General features: G+C 38.1%; 1 pseudogene; it reads right to left on the bottom strand.

Moving 5' to 3' along the window:
* Positions 1-20,887: 20,887 nt before the first annotated feature.
* Positions 20,888-21,993, bottom strand: LOC109239032 (annotated as a pseudogene).

Genomic DNA, 21,993 nt, shown 5'->3' with positions numbered 1-21,993 from the left:
GAGAAACTTACCCGCAGGCCCATAGCGGCCACTTCATGCATCAAATCAATGTCACGGACATCCCGGACAGCCTCACACTCTACGGTAGAGCACAAAAGGATGAACTGCGGTACCAAGTCCTCCGTGTCCCTCAAAAGGTTAATCTCCGATGGGATTTTAAGTATACGGGTCAGACCTCCCGCATTTACCACCATACGAGTAAGGCCTCCTCGAACATCCTGACATCATCAGGGTCAAGATCGGATTCAGACTCGTAGTCATCGACCACGACACCCTTCCCCCTTTCTGCAGTTGAGGAAGAAGCACGACCCGGTCCGGAAGACGAAGGCCCGTCCAAAGTGGCAATCGCGGTCTCGGGATCCCGACTACTCGTTGCAACAGTCTGTTAATTAATGGCAGCGACCGAAGCCTCTGCTGTCGGGTTGGTTTTGATCACCGGCTCTACCACTGCGGACAGGTTAGCATCACCTCCCATTTCAGACTCCGTCAAGAGAATACCGCCCTCTGAACATACCACCGCTGAAGGAGCCATTTCGGACTCCACTCGTCGTCTCTTTGACGTCCCTTCCCCGTCCTCAGCACGGGAAGACTCCCTAGTTGAGAGGGCAGTAGGTGTCGGAGCCCCAGATTGGGGAACAGTTTCCATACACACGGCTCCGACCATAGATTTAACTTGAGCAGCCTTTGCCGTAGGTCGGACATCAGACCTTGGTACAGGCTGACCAGAAGACGTCGGCTAACGAAATTCAAGTGGAGGGGCGCTCGCCATTCGCACTCTCCCTAATAACGATAATAGTCGTATAAGCAACAAAGTCAAATTGCAAAGCGGAAAACAGAAGCTGTGGCAAGACTACTTGCCAGTAAGAGGCTTACGTCCATATTTCTCATAGAAGGACGACCATTCGTGAACTCCCGCCGTGTGGAAGAATGGCATTCACCCATTCGCAGAAATCGTCAACAGGCGCAGGGGGTAGTCTCGCAGCTGCAAAAGCAAAAACAATTCAATACTGCCCAAATAAGAATGGTCGACTATCATTCCGACAGAAGATACAAAAACTTACGTGTGAAGTTCCACCTCTCGGAGAACCCTGCAGAATCCGCCACAAGATGTTCGGTCTGCACATAAAAATAGTTTTCGTAGAAACGACGATTGGCTCTATCGTCCATCTTCACCACTTGACTTTTCGTCCCTCGATGGCGCATGTGGATCATCGTGCCTTGAATGAGTTGAGGGGCAAAAATATTGAGCATATGTCTCAGAGTGATCTCCCGACCAGCAAGCTCCGCGAACTTGAGTAGCATGAGGAACAGTGTATATAAGTATGGCGAAAGTTGAGCCCGACACACCTCGTAGAAACGGCAGAAATCTACCACCAAGGAAGGGAGAGGAAGCGTATACCCGACAATAAAAGGATATGCGTAGAACGCACAATATCCTGGGCGGTCGAAATGTATAATATCATCTCCCACCGCCGGTAGCATCTCGACGTGGTGCGGAATCCCCCACTTGGCCTTCAGCTCTGCGATCGCTGCTTCATTCATAATAGAGGAAACAGGTTCCGGTTCCTCTCCGACAGCGCTGTTGAAATTGGTCCACGGCTTCCCAGGACGAGGCAATATTTCAGCCGCCGTTGGAACCCCCTCATCCTTTACCATTTCTACTCCTCCGGGAGCAAGAATATCATTTTCCGACACTAGAACTGCGGCAAAATTGTCAGAGCGGGAAGAAGTACCAGCCCTTTACCCCAATTAAATAGAATGAATGAACAAAGGGAAGTAAGAGGGAAGACGGTGATGTCAATTTCTGACCAACAGGATAGAATCGCAAATCTGAAGTATCAGAGAAGATGAAGATTCGCAAAATTCTTTTGGTAAATCAAAAAGTGTGCCAATAGAATGGTGTTTTCCCCCTATTTATAGGGACTTAAATGCCCCAAGCGGGAAACCCAAAAGTCGCCAATCAAAACTGATAGGGTATGAAACGGTTCAATCCCCAGGAAACATGTGTCATAGTGGCAGTAACTACAAACGACGTTTCAAATCAACGCAACGTTTCGATTCCGAACGGACGCGACGATCCAAAGGCATCGTTGAAGCGTTGCGCCATCGCCCCGACCTAAAAACCTCGTTCAAGGCATGAAGTCAAATTTCTCCTAGCCTTCGGATCTATTAAATCCGCCCGCCGAGCACACCAAGCGATGACCTCGACGGACGGAGGGACTAACTGTATAGGTCAAAATCTGACCATAGTAGCCGACCAAGCTGGGACCTCGCCCAGGTGGCGAAATAACGAAAAGCACCACGACCGACCTCAGTCAAATCATCGACAATGTATGTCAAGTAAAAACGGTACTCGAATAACGACAAAAAAGACCGTCGCGCGGGAGTACGTTGGTCAAAGAACACAGGGTAAAGTTCCAAGAACTATATATAGAAGGGGAATTCTTCTGAAAAGGGGGCTGGACTTTTCCTCTCTACTCTTTCTCTTACAATTTCTTTTTGTTAAAGATGTAAACTAACTTTTTGTTCAAACAAGAAGAGATTGTAACATCAATGAATTGAGAATGTTCCTACTTTTCGTTCATGATCTCGCTATACATTTTTAAATTTGAAGTTGATTATGTTTGACTAAGATTTACCTCTTTATTATCGATAATTGAAGTTAACAAAAGAGTCTCAAACTTTTTATTTGTTCAAACAGGTCATACACTTTTTTTTTTTAAATTGTGCATTAGTCATCCAGTTAAATGATATCGCTTATCCAGTTTGTATAAGAACTAACACGAGATAGAATGAGCCTTTAATCTTCTTATAAATAACTTATACTTGTCACGAAAAATAGTGAAGACTTGCAAGTATTTGAGCCAATTTTAAGGAATACTTGGAAGTCTTCACTATTTCCAAGTGATAGTCGTCTCATCTAATACTATGTAAAACGAGTATAAAAACAAAAAATTATGTTATATACTGATAATGTAAAGACCTTTTTTTAAAAAAGATTATCAGTATAAATTGATGTATTGTAATAACAAGCTAGTTCTCGCTAATAATTATTACATCGCCATGCATAGAATATATAAAACTCAGAAAACAATGAAGCAACCATGTCAAAAGGTTATACTGTGATATTTCTGCTCAACAATTTCTCTCGGAGAATAAGTGGGCGTTTGGACATAAGAATTGTAAAATTCTGAAAAAAGTGAATTTTTCTTCAAGTGAAAATGGTATTTGCAAATTAGAGTTGTGTTTGGACATGAATATAATTCTAGGTTGTTTTTGAATTTTTGTTAGTAATCTGAGTGAAAATTTTGAAAAATAGCTTTTTGGAGTTTTTCAAATTTTCGAAAAATTCCAAAATTCATTTCAAGTGAAAATTGAAAATTTTATGGACAAACACTAATTTCGGAAAAAAATAAATTTTTTTCGAAAAACATGAAAAAAAATTTCATTGCCAAACGGGCTATAAGAGTAAACGAGTAGTCGTTGGGGTGGAAATCCTAGTATGAGCATTGTCTTATGTATCTACAGCTTTTAAGATCAAATATATATGACTCTATTCACATGTTGATATTACTGCTGGTACGATATGGTACACAAAAAATTGCTACTTTAATTCAAAGTCCAATACTTTCGCTTCCAGAGTATACATTTATTTTATGGAGAACAGTCATCAAATAATAAAGGTAGAATAATAAATTGATCGATTTCTTTTATTTAATATGTATATTATATTTCCTTGTCAACACAGTCTGAATTGCTGATTTTACGATGTACTCCAGTAATTCGTACCTCGTGTTAACTGACCAGAGAAAAAGAGAAGGAATATAACTACTTTAATTAAAATTAAAAAAAAAAAAAAAAAAGACGCAGTGCCTCTCATGGTTTGTCGTGATCCTAGTCAACCAAGAAAACAGTTTTATATACAATGATTATTGTGTTAACCAAGAATTATATTTCTACTATTGAATTGGTCTTTCAATTGCGGTCTTTATTCAACTCATTAGGTTTCTTCGATGAAGGCGAATTGTTGATTGTTTATTTCTAAATGACTCATCTTTGGAGTCCGGAACTTTTTTATTGTCTTTTCGGATAAATATTACGTTAATGAGTGTTAAAAAAAAGAGTTATTTTTCTATATATAACGCCGAAATTCTCCGCGCTATACCTTAACGGCAACTTTTGTCGTTAAGGTATAGCGCGGAGAATAAGCGCGCTATACCCCCTGACGATTTGACTGCCAGGTATAGCGCATAGAAATCAAGCGCTATACCTATAGCGCATAGAATTAGCGCGCTATACCCCTGATTAAATAATCTCGTCCGTCTTCCCCAACACCAGAACTCCCTCCTCCCCCATTTTTTTACTTCCTTTTGATTACGATTCTCGACCCCCCCCCCCCACCCCCCCCCCCCACCCCTTACCGTCTCTTAAAAAAAATTGTGGGCCCCTCCCGTCACACAAAACACTAAGAACGTAGGTCCCACATCGTAGTAGAGCATCGTATTATTGTGGTTTCACTCTTTCGGACTCAAATTTTCAGCCAATTTACTTTTCGAAAACACTAAATCGAGGTATTTTAATTTATTTTATGTCGAAACTTGTATAATAATGCATATTAGTTGATTTGAATGTGTTTCCATGTCGTTTTATGTTTTATTTGCGAAACTAGTATGTTATATTTATTCGGACTTAGATATTAGTGTTCTAAAAAAAATGTAAAATTGAGAAATAATATTTTCTGTTAAATTCGGATTTAGATATTAGTGTTTCCATGTCGTTTTGTGTTTTATTTGCGAAACTAGTATGTTATATGTATTTTTGTGAATGTTATGTGATTAAAATTATTTGTTGTTTATATTTAGTTTAGATTATTTATTAGCGTAGTAAAATATATAACCTTTTAGCATAGTAAAATGTAGAGCCTTTTAGCTTAGTAAAGTGTAGAGTATTTTAGCGTAGAATCCCTGTAGTTTAAGTATCTCTTATACTAGTAGATGAAAATACAAACTTTGTACTATTAAATAATTAAAAATTAAGAATTTAAATTATAAAACAAACACACAAAATTATAAAAATATTGAATTTGATACACATAATTATTCATGATAGTTTGATGCTATTGGGACTTAAATATCGAGCCTGGAACCCATAGGTATATATACTTTGTACAATTAAATAATTAAAAATTAAGAATTTAAATTATAAAACAAAGACACAAAATTATAAAAATATTGAATTTGACACACATAATTATTAATGATAGTTTGGTGCTACTGGGCCTCAAATATCGAGCATGGAACCCATAGGTATATATACTTTGTACAATTAAATAATTAAAAATTAATAAATTATAAAACAAACACACTAAATGGTAAGACAATTGAAATTGACACACATAATTATTCACGATAGTTTGGTGCTACTGGGCCTCAAATATCGAGCCTGGAACCCAATAGATATATATACCCTGTCCATTTACAGTTTAAACATACAATTAATGTTGTTTAATTTACAGTTGACGACATGGACGTGCCGCCTATACATCCCGGCCCTTACTCTCCTGAGCTATTAGTGCTACAGGGCGATCATAGGTCCGCCCATATATGGGACGGAGAGTTACTGTCCGAGACTCTCCGCGCTAGGAGAGTGGACGACCTGTGGGATTTTTTGAGGGATAGAGATCTCCATCCCCGTGTAGTCCAGCGCCTGCAGGATACGGGATTCTATAGGATTATTTAGATTGGGCGGATGCAGCTCGACTGGGCTTTGATCACGGGGTTGATTGAGCGGTGGCGACCGGAGACGCACACTTTCCTCCTGCCCATTGGCGAGGCCACGATCGCGCTGCAGGACGTGGAGGTTTTATATGGCCTGCCCGTTGATGGCATGGCCATTTCACTGCCTATTGCTATGGATCTATGTCGCGTGCGGATTATTTGGACATGCTGCAGCTGCTCACGGGTTTCAGGCCACAAGACGAGACTGCATCGTCGGGGGCCAGTCGGGTGAGTTTGACCCCAATTAGACAGCACCTGGAGGTACTCCACCCCGAGATTACCGGCGATACAGAGGAGCTACATATTACCCGGTATACGAGGTTGTTGTTGCTTCTTCTATTTGGGGGGGTCTTGTTCCTAAACACTTCGGGAAACCTAGTGAGCCTGAGATTTCTTCATCATATTCAGCTGCTAGATGAGTTACCCTATTACAGCTGGGGTGCTACTGTTCTCGCCTACATGTACAGGCAGATGTGTCGGGCGAGCATGGGCACCCAGAGTGATGTTTGTGGTTTTCTGCCGCTTCTACAGGTGACAACATATTCGAATAATCAGTTCATTAGTTCCAATTCTACCTAGTTAGAATTTATCTTAAACCTTACGTCAACTTTGTATGTTAGGTTTGGGCCTGGGAGCGGTTCTTGTAGTTTCAGCCACCTCTACCATAATTACCTCCTAATGTAGCACCTCCGTTCTCCCTCTAGCCAAGAGGTGGGTTCTCCGCCATACACTTGCACTAGAGTATGATGCTCATCATAATCTCCCCCTCTGCAGAGATGTGTTGAATCTTCTGGAGGGTGCACAGGTAAATATGTACCTAAACTTACCTGGTATAGGTTGACTTAGTGTTGCGCATACTCACGTTTTGTGTTCTTATTTGATAGTTCATCTGGACGCCATACAACGACGATTTGATAGCTGGCCTGCCAGATTATTGCTCCGCCGGCCGATTGATTTGGAGCACTTTTGCCCCGCTCATATGCCTCGATATTGTGGACATCATGCCTCGGAGCGGGTACTTTGCCAGTTTGGCTGCCCGCAGTATATACCGAGGGGGCCTATATGGGAGCCTACACATTATCAGAGGGATGATCCTTCCAGGGCGGACGACGCATTTATAGCATGGGTAGCGGCGCAGAACCATACTTGGGACCAGCGAGATCGGATGATTCCGCCCCCACCTACACAGATCCAGGCGGTGGCTATTCAGAGGTATATGTCCTGGTACCGCCACGTTACCCGACTTTTTATCGGGAACCCTATTCATCAGGCTGGCGGTCGGTACGTGCCATACGTCGGGAGACACGAGGCCCTGGTATGTTTTCAGTTATTATTAATTATATAACTGTAACTTAGTGCAATATATGTAGTTTATATTTTATACGTTGTGTAGGCTATTGGACTACATACAGTCTATCAGATGGGACTGCAGATGCAGGATTATGTTGGCGATCCTGCGGCTGACTTACAGGATTATAGCCGTCGATTTGTAGAGGTGGCTGCCCGGACACTGCAGCGAGCCCAAGAGGATCAGCGTTTGGCACACATGCCTGATTATGTGGAGCCAGGGCGAGGCCCTGTGCGAGGCGGTGGTGTCGCGACGAGGTGGTGGTGCCCGACGAGGTGGTGGTGCCCGACGAGGCAGGGGTGCCGGACGATGTGGTGGTGGGCGGAGAGGAGGTGGTCCCCAGCAAGGGGGCGTTGAGGCCCCTGCTGATGATGTTGCTGCTGATCTGCCGGGTGGCCTACATGAGACGGACATGCCGTCATACAGCCTTGGGATGGATCTCACTCTAGGGACTTCGTAGGTGACCCCGTCAGGTCAATTATTGATCACGGGCACGGACCTTTCTAGAGTGGATTGGGATACATACTTTCCAGGCCCGCCTACTGTTGTTGAGGATCGGCCGACCCGAGATTTACATAGTGGGCGCCGGCTGAGTTATGGTTCATCATCACAGGCGCAGGTATGGTTTTCTTAGTATTGAATTACAATTTGTTTTTATTCTTCTCATTTATTTTCCATAACTTTATTAATTTCCTTTTTAAGGCTTTGTGCGATGCTGACATGGCTGCGACAGATGATTACATTCAGGAGCCCGACGAGATCGTGGTAAGACAATTTAAATTGTTGTGACTTATTATATACTTTGCTATACTGAGCTTTCTATTCTTATGTAGGTTTCTACTGGACTGACAACCCCTTCTACCGATCCTGTCAGCACCACTGATGATCATGCTGCGGCGCATCCGGCGATAAGGAGGCGACTTGATGATGATGATCCCGATAGCGTACCCAGGCGGGATGGGATGCGCCTCAGGCCAGCTGCGTTGAAGCACACTGGATGCGGGACACATTGATTTTCTTTCCTTTTTTTGTATTTGATGTTAATAATATTTTTGTATATACATTAACAATAATTTTTATATAATATGCGCATTACTTTTTTATTTCCCCGTTCATTAGTTAGTTTCGTACTACAACACAAACACAAGCATTCAAACTTAACTTCCATTACAATTAATGAAAATAAAGTTCAGTACAACTAATTTAGTTTAATACTACAATACAAACACAAACATAGCAACTTAACATTTAAAATTCAGTACAACTAATAAAAATACACTACACGGGAAACATAAAGATAAAGTAATACACTAAACACATACATGTCAATGTTTAGTCCCTGCCGTCCATTATTCTGTGCTCCAACCACTTAAATTGTTCTTCCAGCTTATTTTTTTTATTCTTCTACCTCTTTCAGTTTCGCTTTCAACTCCGCAACCTCTCTTTTATGTTCTCTTTCACGTTCCCACTGCTTTAAACACAAATTATGAAGATGCTGCAAAGATTCTTTGTAGCATTCCCGATAACAGGGTTCATCAACCCATACCTCAAAATCGCAAATAGGTTCGTCGGGAACCTTATAAAACTTGTTCACACAGTGCCGTCCAACTTCTCCATTATCCCAACATTTTTGCATCATGCAATTTTTTCCACACTCGCACCTTGGTACATAAAGAGGTTGAGACATTTGTGCGTTAAAAAAACCTTGCTTTTCTTTAAATATTTACTATTAGTTACTGTTGAGCGCAGAAAATAACTAGAATGAGCCCGTTATTTATAGACAAGATAATACACATAACGTAGTATTTAACCACACTATATATACACATAACGTAGTATCTAATCGCGCTATGCTTTACGTGTTAAAGGTTCTGACGGGTACGAAACAACTTTATGTCAGTTGGGCAGCTTTTTCAGTTCGACAAGACAACACACATAACGTTGTATTTAACCGCGCTATATATACACATAACGTAGTATTTAACCGCGCTATGCTTTGCGTGTTAAAGGTTCTGACGGGTACGAAATAACTTTATGTCAGTTGGGCAGCTTTTTCAGTTCGACAAGACAACACACATAACATAGTATTTAACCGCGCTATATATGCACATAACGTAGTATTTAACCGCGCTATGCTTTGCGTGTTACAGGTTCTGACGGGTACGAAATAGCTTTATGTCAGTTGGGCAGCTTTTTCAGTTCGACAAGACAACACACATAACGTAGTATTTAACCGCGCTATATATACACATAACGTAGTATTTAACCGCGCTATGCTTTGCATGTTAAAGGTTCTGACGGGTACGAAATAGCTTTATGTCAGTTAACTTATTGGTGGACCCATAAACAGGTATAGCGCATGAATTTAATGCACTATATATGTATAGCGTTTTAATTCCATGCGCTATACGTGGCAGTCAAGTCGTCAGAGTATAGCGCACAGATTTCAGGCGCTAAACTAGTATATCACAGTAAATTCATGCGCTATACCTTAACGGAAAAAGTTACCGTTAAGGTATAGCGCGGAGAATTTCGGCGTTATATTTAGAAAAATAACTCTTTTTTTTACACTCATTAACGTAATATTTATCCAAAAAGACAATAAAAAAGTTCAGGACTCCTCATCTTTGCGAGGTTACATCAGCAACCAGACGTCACTCTTTCCCTTTTTTTTCCTTTACAGATGGGCGGCGACATGATTGTTCGTCGTTAATCTGAGAGGTCGTTTGTTTGATGGGATTAGAAAAATAATTTCATGATAGAATTTCCCATAATTAAATAATTCAACGCGATTGAAGTGCTTAGGAAGAACAATTCACGTATAATATTGGTTGACGATAATAAGTACGAGTAAATTTTCATTAACTTAAGCATGATCTACATATTGTTTTATGTAGGTAGAAGCGGATGTATATTAATTAAAGTTACGGAGTTGGTTGAACCTAGTAATAACTTGGCCCATGTCCTACATATGTTTGTTAAGAAATCTACTAAAAACAAATCAGTGGATTTCCAATTCCCGAAGATTTAAATTCTATATGCTGGATAAAATGTAAAATAAGAATACACGCTTAACTGAAGTTTTTTTTTGGCACTGTAATCATCTAAGCATGCAAAAGTGACAATACTAGCAAGAAGGGTGGAGCGGGAGGGGTAACCAGGGATAGCCTTGGGATCCAACATTGCTGGATTTTCCAGCCATATTATCTCTACATCTATCTTGCATGCACAACTCATTGCTTTATTCCATAGACTAGAATTATCATTTATAATATAAAGAATATTTTTGTTAATTGTTGAAATACATTCTCAGTATTGAGAGATTTTATCCAAATAGCAAATGCACTATAGTCACATATGTTAGAATGATTGCATGTTTCTACTTGATGCTCTGGATTAACCACTAACGGCGAACTTCTTCGCCAAAAAATTATATTATGTAGCTGATGAAAATTTTCTTTTTACACATATATACTATATATATTGATTCCCCTTGACTTTTTTGTAAGTTTATCTTTTTTATATTTTAAGCCCCTTAGTGAAAATTCTAGTTCCGCCATTGCTAAACGCAATGGCCCACATCCACCGGAAGGCAAATGAGGTGTCGGACATTCCTTGCAAGCTATTGAAAACGTGGGATTCACGTATGTAGGTTAGTTGGGACAATAATGTATTTTTGGATTAACCTCTTCCTCAGTGATGGCTGTGTTATGTCGAGTAAGAGGCAAACCCGAAAATAAAGAAGATAAAGACACCAAATTTTAACGTGGAAAACCCTTCAAATCGAAGGTAAAAATCACGGGATCACAAAGATCCAAAAAGTTCCACTATAACAATAAGAGGGTTAAAAAAGTTCTCCAAATTGGCTACACAACAAGTGCCAAACATGGAGCAACAATAGCAACAAGAGCAACAACAAATCAATTGAAGAAAGAGGAGAATCCAAAAAAATGAAGCTGCTGTTCGAGGCTCGAAATCAGATACTACGGCCTCCAAATCCGATCTCCACCATTCAAATCAAAGACCAAGGTGTTACCAACACTCAAAAATTTCAGCACGGTTCAACGGTTAACGAATCGAAAAACATGATTTAATGTTGGCTGGTCGAAATAAAAATCTGCAGCAAAACAAATACTTTTCTTCTCTCTTCTCTCTTGATGAAAGCTCTCTCAAAAACCACTCTTACGTGCTTAAGTCTTTCAAAGACTTGTATCAATGATCATGGAATGATTCTCCAAGGTTTTCCTATTTATAGATCATGAGTGGTGCTTTCTCTAAAAGTCAAAACCCACTCAAAATAGGAATAAACACTGAATCCAATTCCGAATAGGAATGGAAATCAAAAGAGAATAGGATTATGCCATTGGGCCTTTGGCTGGAAAATATGGGCATGTGCCTAACAAACTCCCCCTCCAGCCAAGGGGCCAAATGTGTCTTCAAGCAGAGGAACTATTGACAGGCTTCATGCCTGCCAATTTTCTGCAAAACTCATGCTTATCTGCAAGCTTAACTACGAAGTCCTCAGGCTGCTCCATATAAATCTTGTCATTTAAATCACCATGAAGAAAAGTAGTCTTGACATCCATTTGCTCAACTTCTAAATCTAGACTTGCAGGTAAGCCTAGAACTACACGAATAGAAGACATCTTCACAACAGGGGAGAAAATTTCATCAAAGTCAACTCCCTTCTTCTGGCCAAAACCTTTAACAACTAACCTCGCCTTGTATCTAGGCGCAGAGGTATGGTTATCTTGCTTTATTTTGAATATTTATTTGTTAGATAAAGCTCTATTACCTTTCGGCAATTTTACTAACTCAGATGTGCCATTCTTATGGAGTAACTTCATCTCATCTTCCATTGCTTCTTCCATGTCAGTCAAAAGTAAATACTCATAAGGAAGATAGCGCATGGATTTTTGCTTCTCCCTTGTAGATCTTCTAAGAGAGGTTTTATGAGCATTCAAAGTAGTTAACTGAGCAAGAATCGGTTGTTAATCAACCACAACTTCATCAACTGGAGCATCCATAACATCAACACCATGATGATCATTTTGATCTTGATCACTATCTTCATTATTGTCTTGGATTCCTTCATGTGCAATAGGTGGCTTAGCAATAGAAACTGGATCAATATCAACTAATTAAGCTCTCATTACTCTGAGAATCTGTCGTCTCAGCTTTGTTAATATCTTCAATAGTTTAGTCTTCAAAGAATATTGCATCACGACTTCTAATAAGTTTATTGTCAACTGGATCGTAAAAACGATACCCAAACTCATCTTGACCATAACCAATAAAGATGCACTGCTTAGTTTTGACATCCAGTTTCGATCTCTCATCTATAGGAACATGCACACAAGCTTTACACCCAAAAACTCTCAGGTAATCATAAGAAATATCTTTGGCAAACCAAACTCTGTCTGGGACATCACCATCCAAAGCAACAGTAGGAGACAAATTGATAATATAGGCAACAGTGATAAGTGCTTCTACCGAAAAAGTATTTGGAAGTTTAGCTTCTGAAAGCAAGCATCTAACTCTCTCGACTAGAATTTCATCCTCTCTGCCAAACCATTCAATTGAGGTGTCTTGGGCGGGGTTTTCTGATGACGATTTCCTTGTTCCTTGCAATAGTTATCAAAGGGACCACAATATTCACCACCATTATCAGTGCGAATACATTTTAATTTCTTCCCCGTCTGTCTCTCAGCTAAGGACTGAAATTCCTTAAACATGTCAAGTGCTTGATCTTTAGATTTCAAAGGATACACCCAGAGCTTACGAGAATGATCATCAATGAAGGTCACAAAGTGAAGTGCACCACCTTTTGACTTTACTTTAAAAGGACCACACAAATTAGAGTGTACTAGCTCCAATAAATCGGGCTTTCTTGAGGGAGGATGACTATGAAAGAAAACCCTTTTCTGTTTGCCAGCTAAACAATAGATACACCTTTTCAGCTTTGCTTGTTTCATTCCAGAAATCAAACTTTTCTTAGCCAAATACGTAATCTCCCTCTTGCTCATATGACTCAATCTTATGTGCCACAATTATGATAAAGTGTCCCTTTCTACCAGATTTATGGAGTCATTAAGAATAGAGCCCTGTGTCACATATATTGACCAGACTTGACTCCTCGAGCCACTATTATCGACCCTTTGGTGAGCTTCCATTGGCCATTGAAGAGGGCATTATGGTAACCTTCATCGTCTAATCTTCCTGCGAAGATCAAATTGAAAGGAAAGTCTGGAGCATGCTTGACATCTTGAAGAACTAATGTTGAACCATTATTAGTTTTCAAACAAACTGTGCCAACACCAAACACCATAACTTCACTGGCATTGCCCATCTTGAACACTCTAGAATCAACAGGAGTATAAGATGAGAAAAAGTCTTTTCTTGGTGTGACATGTGAGGTAGCTCCAGAATCTACTATCCAGCTAGTCTCATGGGATACCAAGTTGATGACGTTTTCATCATTAGCAAAAAGAAGGTCATCTTGAACAATAGCAGCAACATTGTTCTCGTTATTTTCAGCTTTCTTTCCTTCTCTAATGTCTTGATTCAACTTGCGGAAAAACCTTTTGATGTGTCCTTTCTTGCCATAGTGGTTGCATGTAATATTATAGTTTTTGGACCTTGACTTACTTCTACTTTTACCTCTATTCCTTGAGCCTCTTGTTCTATCTCTCCCCCGATCTTCCGTAACCAAGATATTTGCTTGTGAGGATGAACCCTGAGGTTTTCTCCTTACTTCCTTGTTCAACACACCACTCTTGGCATATTTCATGGTCACCTTACCTCCAGGAGCTGAATTTGTCAAAGAAACATGAAGAGTTTCCCAAGAGTCTGGCAGAGTATTAAGAAGCCAAAGTCCTTGTATCTCATCATCAAAATTAACTCCCATTCCAGACAGCTGATCAAGGACGCCCTGGAAATCATTTATGTGATCAAGGATAGGGCTGCCTTCCTTGTATTTAAAGGTCATCAATTGCTTTAGCAAGAACAACTTGTTGTTCCCAATTTTTGAAGCATAAAGAGTCTCTACCTTTTTCCACAATGATCTCGCATGTGTCTTGTTCATAATATGATTGCGAATATTATCTTCAACCCATTTTCGTATATATCCACATACTTGTTGGTGCTCGAAATCTCAATCTTCATCAGATATACTCTCGGGTTTATGAGCTGAAAAAACGGGTAGATGCATCTTCTTCACGAACAATAATTCTTTCACTTGCTTTTCCAAATATAATAATTTCTCCCATTTAAACATACCATATTGCTCATATTCGCCTCCATTCCGTAAAAACCCTGATAAATAACCAAGGCTCTAATACCAGTGTTATGTCGAGGAAGAGGCAAACCCGAAAATAAATAAGATAAAGAACACCAAATTTTACCGTGGAAAACCTTCAACTCGAAGGTAAAAAACACAGGATCACAAAGATCCAAAAAGCTCCACTATAACAATAAGAGGGTTACAAAAGTTCTCAAAATTGGCTACACAACAAGTGCCAAACACGGAGCAACAATAGCAACAAGAGTAACAACAAATCAATTGAAGAAAGAGGAAAATCCACAAAAAGGAAGCTGTTGTACGAGGCTTGAAATTAGATTCTAAGGGCCTCCAAATCCGATCTCCATCGTTCAAATCAAAGAACAAGATGCTACGTATATTCAGCCAAAATGTCAGTCCGATCCAACGGTTAACAAATTGGAAAACGTGATTTGATATTGGTTGGTCGGAATAAAAATCTGCAGCAAAACAAATACTTTGGTTCTCTCTTCTCTCTTGATGAAAGCTCTCTAAAAAACCACTCTTATGTGCATAAGTCTTTCAAAAGACTTGTATCAATGAGCATGGAATGATTCTCCAAGGTTGTCCTATTTATAGCTCATGAGTGGTGTTTTTTATTAAAGCCAAAACCCACTCCATGGGCATGTTACAAACAGACTGAAGCATAAGGCAAGTAAAGCAGGGGCTTAAGGCGAAAAAATTTGAAGAGCCCCATTTTTCACTGGTAGTAGGTTTATGAAATAATTTTTTAAAAAGCAGTGGATATTTTGGAGTAAAAAGTACACATTTTTAAGAAGCTAAGAAAAGAAAACTTCATAATGGATTTGAATTTTTTTGAAGCGTACGAAAATATTTTGAATTTTCTATTAAAGGTAAAAATTTGATATCACTAGGCAATGTGAATCTGAAAAAATATTTCCTTAACTACTAAAGTTCCTTAAAGCATAATAGTCACTTTTGTTATGAAATATTTGATTATGGTGGATGTCCATAACTCCTAAGGGAGTAACACCCACTACTCTTCTCCATTAACCTCTACTTCTTACCATTATGTATGTAACTCCCACACTTTCATGATCTTCCCCCATGTTCTCAATAGTTAATACCATGTTCATGGCATCCCTTTGTATTACCTATATCATCCTATAAATAGAGGGTTTGGGCATCACATTATACACACTTGGAATACATAGAAGAAATAAGAAAGTTCCATCTTCCTCTCTACTTCTTTTGTCTATTTTATTGTTTCTATATTATTACTTTGAGCTTAGTTTCTTAACACGTTATCAGCACGAATTGCTATATTAATTCTTCTTATATTTTCTATAAGAGATGAAAGCCTTTCGTGGGAGCTACAACCTTGAATCAATTTGGTTGAGCTTGTGAAAATCTGGGCATTTCGTTACCATATCAATGTTGTGTTTGCTTCTGTTATACATGGAGTATCATTTTTCAGTTGCCATGAATTCTGCAATTAACTTACGTTAATATCTAAGACTTGGTTTAATTTGTGTTACTTAACAATTTAGTTTCATTTGTGCAAATGTATACATACCTGCTTTAGAGTGAGAAACAAGAGCGTATTACGATGCCTTGACATCATCTCCCATATGTACTACTCCGACAGTTTTCAAGCCAAGATTATGGAACTGTTAACTATTGAGGAGGTTTCTAATTTATCTTAAAAAATATGAATTTAAATTTATGTTGTGGTCAAAATAAATTTTGTATAACTAAGATAGTTTTATTCCCTTTATGTTTGATCATGTGGTTGTTCGTGAAAAAGATCAATGTGAACTTTCATTAAAGTTCGGGCAAAAATAACTAATTATTATAAAGTAGTATATCATGAAAGGCTCAAGGGTGAGTTCACTTAGACTTACTATGCCATTGTATAAGGGTAAGACATCGGGTTTGAGTCCTGGTGCTCTATGATGATAAGAGTTAGATTTGAGTCCTAACTCATTATGACCTAACATGCCTTTATATGGGTAAGGCATTGGGTTTGAGTCCCAATGAACCATATTGATGATATAATGATGACTAAAGAAAAATAATGTATTTTTCATTAAAAAGCATGAAGTTTGTCCCACTTGATTTGCTCCATTCTTGAAGTGAATGTGATAACGGTGCATAGTAAGTCTAAATGAAGATAAGTGGTTGACCAATAAACGTGGGCGTGTCAAAGATCAAATAATAACAGTCATCATTATGGTAATTGTAAAATGAGAACAATAAGGGTTCTCAAAATAGTGTTTCAAAATGTGAAGGCAATGTTTACCATCAAATTGATGTGGAAAAATAATAAAGCACGCCGCTGATTAAGGTACATTCCTTGAAGAGAATGTGACTTGTGAATAGCATTGAGAATGCAGGCCCATTCATGAAGGTGAATGTGGCAATATGTGATAAAAGTAATGAATAAAGACGTGCAATGCATGATTGAATAAATACTACAACTCACCTCTACGGGAGGTTTGAGAGAAAGAAAGATCATAAACATTACTATGTGGTTACACGAATATGTCATTGGTCGTCTACATATGGTAAGCCGAAAATATTTTGACACGCCTTATAAAAAGTTATTAAAGGCAAAATTAAAGCAAGAAAAATTTTTGCTTATGATGATTTTGACCATGACAATTATTATGATAAGATAATTTTCTCTATGGAGGAAAAATTCATCACTTGGATGGTGTTATAAAAGATCTTGTAGTGCAAAATTATTGCGAGCTCCAGAAGAGCGAATTTGTTACTACCCGAATAAATGAAATTATTCTTGACATTGATATTGTAGTAAGTCTCAAAAGAAACTTTTTGAGTTTCAAATGTATTAGCCAAAATGGTTGGCATGTTGAGACTATAAATGAAAGAAAGATTGATTATCTTCATACTAATGTAACATACCGGGTAAATATGAAAGGTTGCCCGACTTTTCTTCTATCTGTACTACAGATGTACAAGCATGATGATGGAATCACATGTCATAGTAAATTAAATATTTACTGAAATAAATAACAGTTGGCATGACCGGTTGGCCATCCCGGTTCAATTATGATGCGAAAATTGATTGAGAATTCACATTGGCATATGTTGAAGAAATATAAGATTCTTCAAGAATTGTCTTGTGCTGCTTATTCTCATGATATACCAGTTAAGTCACCTTGCCATGTGGACCATTTACTATTATATGATTTTAATAGATGCATCTATCGTATGGTCACATGTGCGTTTGTTATCAACTTGCACTTTGGTTTTTGCAAGGTTGTTTGCTCAAATTATTAGAGCACAGTTCCAGAATATATATTATGATAATTTATCTTGATAATGTTGGTTTAACTCCAAGCTGGTTTAGCAAAAATTGTATGCCTCCAATTATTGCTAAATCATTGGTTATGATAATAAAATTGGCAAATAGAAATTTGGTATGAGGTATATTATTTAATATACAACAGCACTTGTGCGCATCTAGCCAACAAGTTATGATAAATTCTCCCCATCACAATTGGTTCACGCTCAGGAACCAAATATTTCCATCTAGAAATATGGATGTGCTATATGATTTAATTGTGCTGCCACAATGCACAAAGATGGTTTCCCAAAGAAGGTTGGAAAATGTGTTGGTGATCCCGACATTAGGGGGAGAAAATGGGCAGCTGAAAAAGTGATACGAGAAATGAATTATTATGAATACATCTAGATCCTCGTACAAGAAAATGTGAACTTGAAGTTCAAGTGATAATTTATTTCTAAAATATTGCCAGGCGCATTTGCTGACCCAAAGCTAAATGTCATATTTCAGCTGCTAATGCTCCAAATGGAATAAAGTTCATGATAGACAGCGTCTATGGCACGCATCAAGCGTAATAGACTAATCGGTTCCAAAGATAAAATTTCTTGAAGAAGGAGAGGAGCAAATGTTCGAGATGGTCATAATAAGGAGGCAAGTGCTCTATATGAGCACCGTGACATAACACTTTATAAGACCTCATGGGAGAGGCTCAGGTACCTGAAAATAATGAGATTTCGATAAGTTATGTCTTTATTGTGTGAAGATGGAACCGATGTAAAATGATCATCGATGATATTGTTGATATAATGTAGCGCTCAATATTTTTAATATTGACGAGGATCTTGAGCTCAAATCTGTCATGGAATTTGGACAGATAAATGATTGGTCAATGAAAAATACGCAATTAAGATTGACTTCACTTGGAAAACGTGAAGTTTTGGACTGATAGTCCCAACACCTGAAAGTATAAAGTCAGTGGGGTAACACAAGATTTTACATAAATGTCCTAGCATTGATTATATGGAAACAAGTTCCCTTGTGGTGGGTACAATTGCTTTCAGATTTTAGTCTAGAAATACCTGATAAATTTGATATGCGTATATAAAAATCATTGAAGGATTTAAACTGTTCTAAAGCATATTAAGGTTCCCAAGAAACTCATTAAATAAAGCTTTAGCAAATCCTTATCTGGATTAGAGCAATCATGGCGTACATGATTTATTGATGCACTATGTATCTTGCTAGAACCACGAGTATAATAATGTGCTAGCGAGATATACTTTAATTCCTATATAAAGATACTGGAATACTATTATGATTATATTGCAAAAGAAGTCCTTCATATAGATTTGTTTATTCTAACAAATATTGTCAAGGTTATGTTGGTTATTCAAATGCAGGGCATGGTTCGTTGTTCATATAATCTATTTGGCTGTGAGCGTAATGCCAAATTATGATATTCAACAAGATTTCTATTACATTGAAGATGATTCTACATGCATAGCTCAATTGAAAGAAGGACTATCGAATGAGACAAAATAAAATGTATTTCCCTAAAGTTCTATATCAGACATGATTGATGTTCAACAAATTTGTTCAAGTGATAATTTGGCAAACTTCTTCACAAGGCATTTCCAACCTCAGCAATTGAGAAGTTGTTATACATGATTGGAATTTATCGTCTTTGAGATATCAAGTGATATTTTTGTCAGGGGAAGTATAGCACGCGCTGCACTCTTTTTTCCTTCGCACAGATTTTATCCCACTGCGTTTTCCTGGCAAGGTTTTTAACGAGGCAGCAAGTAATGTGTATTACAAGATATGTGTACTCTTTTTCCTTCACTAAGATTTTTTCCTACAGGATTTTTTCTTGGTAAGGTTTTAACGAGGCACATTATCTTTGGACATCCAAGGGGGAGCGTTATGAAATATTTGATTATGGTGGATGTCCATATCTCCTAAAAGAGTAACACCCACTACTCTTCTCCATTAACCTCCCACTACTTCTTACCATTATGGATGTAACTCCCACACCTCCATGATCTTCCCCCATGTTCTCAATAGTTAATACCATGTTCATGGCATCCCTTTGTATTACCTATATCATCCTATAAATAGAGGGTTTGGGCATCACATTATACACACTTGGAATACATAGAAGAAATAAGAAAGTTCCATCTTCCTCTCTACTTCTTTTGTCTATTTTATTGTTTCTATATTATTACTTTGAGCTTAGTTTCTTAACAACTTTGATATTGATGGCATAAACTTATTTTTTTGATTAAAAGTGTTAAAGGAAATAATACAAGTAGAAGATAGTACTCTCATTTGGTACAAGGGAAAAAGATAATAATCCCAGGATATAATTTGAGATTGTATCTATCCCATGTCTGGTTATTGATATTAGCTATTCCGGAGATAAAGTTTACACTAAAATAATAGGATTAGCTATTCCATTTAGAAGGTATATCCCACATTATGGGATATCCTGGGATTACAATAAATAATAGAATAATGTTTACAATAAAGAGATTAAATGGATTATAAGAAGTCAGTTATGCCAAAAAGTTACTAAAAACTATGTATTTCAAAAAAATTGAGAAAATGTTCTTCAAATAAATACATATACATTATTTTCAACCAAAAAAAATTAATACATCTTATCAATATTTGTATTTGGCTTTAGGCTGCGGTCCCTGCTCTTCCTTATGCTTTCTCTCAATTTCGTCAACATTATTTGGGAACTAATTAATATTCCGCAATCATTTTCTGTCTAATGGACAACCCTAAAATCCGCCTTTAATATATTTGGTTATCTTCTTAGCAGGAAAAAAGAACTTCCGAAGAAACCTCATTTATATTATTTACGGCAAAATACAGTTAGGATATAAGCTAGAAATTAAACTAAAGGAACTTCTGCCCTTTGTTGCAATTTGAGGTAGTCCTGTCAGGTTATTGTGCCACGTGCTCAAGTTTGGAAAAAGAAGAATCTGCATATTCGGGGCAACTGGGTCATATCTCAAGAGAAAGAGTACATATAACTTCTATTACCACTCTTCATACTTATAAAACAAGTAGTAGGACTTAGAAGTTTGTCTAATCCCCATTTTCTAGTTGGCTTTGTTTACTAAAAAAGGCAAAAAGTGCTAGACACGAGACATATATGGGTGCTAATTATTTATAACATCTCTCAAAAACTCAGATGTTTCGGCATCCCAAAGTTCATCAAACCAGAATGAACTCATATCGAACTGGTCGATTGAGTCAAAGCTGGAAAAATATTCGGAAATGTCATGAGAGTACTCAAACTGATCATGAAGTTGTTGGCAATTGGAATTATAAGTAGCACCATCATCTGGGTTGTTCTCCAATATAACTGGCCTAATTTCCATGTTAGAAATTGGTTGATCGACGATGTTGTACCAATCTTGGTATGTTTGAGATAAATTCATAGCAACGTCCATCGTTTGATTTTCTTCACATGTAATAATACTAGTGCTGCTGTCTGATGAAGAAACATGATCAGGTGATCGTTTGTCGGCGTTTGTCCTCTCATTTCCTTTGGTTTTCTTCACTACCCTTTTATCGTTTCTTGCCCTAGTACTCTTCAACGGGGCATCATATTTCGGTCCCAAATGCTCCTTTAAGTGTGTGTGGTAGAAGTTTTTAACTTCGTTATCTGTTCTTCCTGGCAATCTTGCAGCAATTTCTGACCATCTGAAGATATTTTACATAAGGACTTCTATTACATATAGATCTTTTCCGTTTATTAATTTTTCATTTTTGTTTTTAAATATTCTTTCAAGAAAGCACAAAGTTAGAACTCACCTATTCCAAAGTTCCTGATACTTTTTGATGACTGTTTCTCTTTCTTCGATGCTAAAGGGTCCTCTCTTAACATCAGGGCTGAGATAGTTCATCCATCTAAGTCTACAACTTTTCCCCGTTCTTGATACCCCTGCAATTATGTACGGCCCAAGTTCACGAGACTGATTAATTAAGTACAACAAATTAATATATACACAATTGATTAAGGGTTACAAGTAGTTTAATTAATGCATGCATGCATAGAAATAAAAAATGGATTATCAGAACATATATATTGGAAATTACTTGGAATGAATCAAACCTGCAAATTTGGGCATGTGGCGCCAATTCCAAATGCCATATCTCATGATGTAAGCTCTCAGTTTTTGGTCTTCTTCTGGAGACCATGCCCCTTCTTTATCTTCTCCATGTTTGTACTTTTCTGTTGCTGTTGAGGTACACTTGACAT

This window comes from Nicotiana attenuata, unplaced genomic scaffold, assembly GCF_001879085.1.
Source record: "Nicotiana attenuata strain UT unplaced genomic scaffold, NIATTr2, whole genome shotgun sequence".
Lineage (NCBI taxonomy): Eukaryota > Viridiplantae > Streptophyta > Magnoliopsida > Solanales > Solanaceae > Nicotiana > Nicotiana attenuata.
Note: the sequence above shows the minus strand (reverse complement) of the source record. Positions and strands in the feature narration are given on the sequence as shown.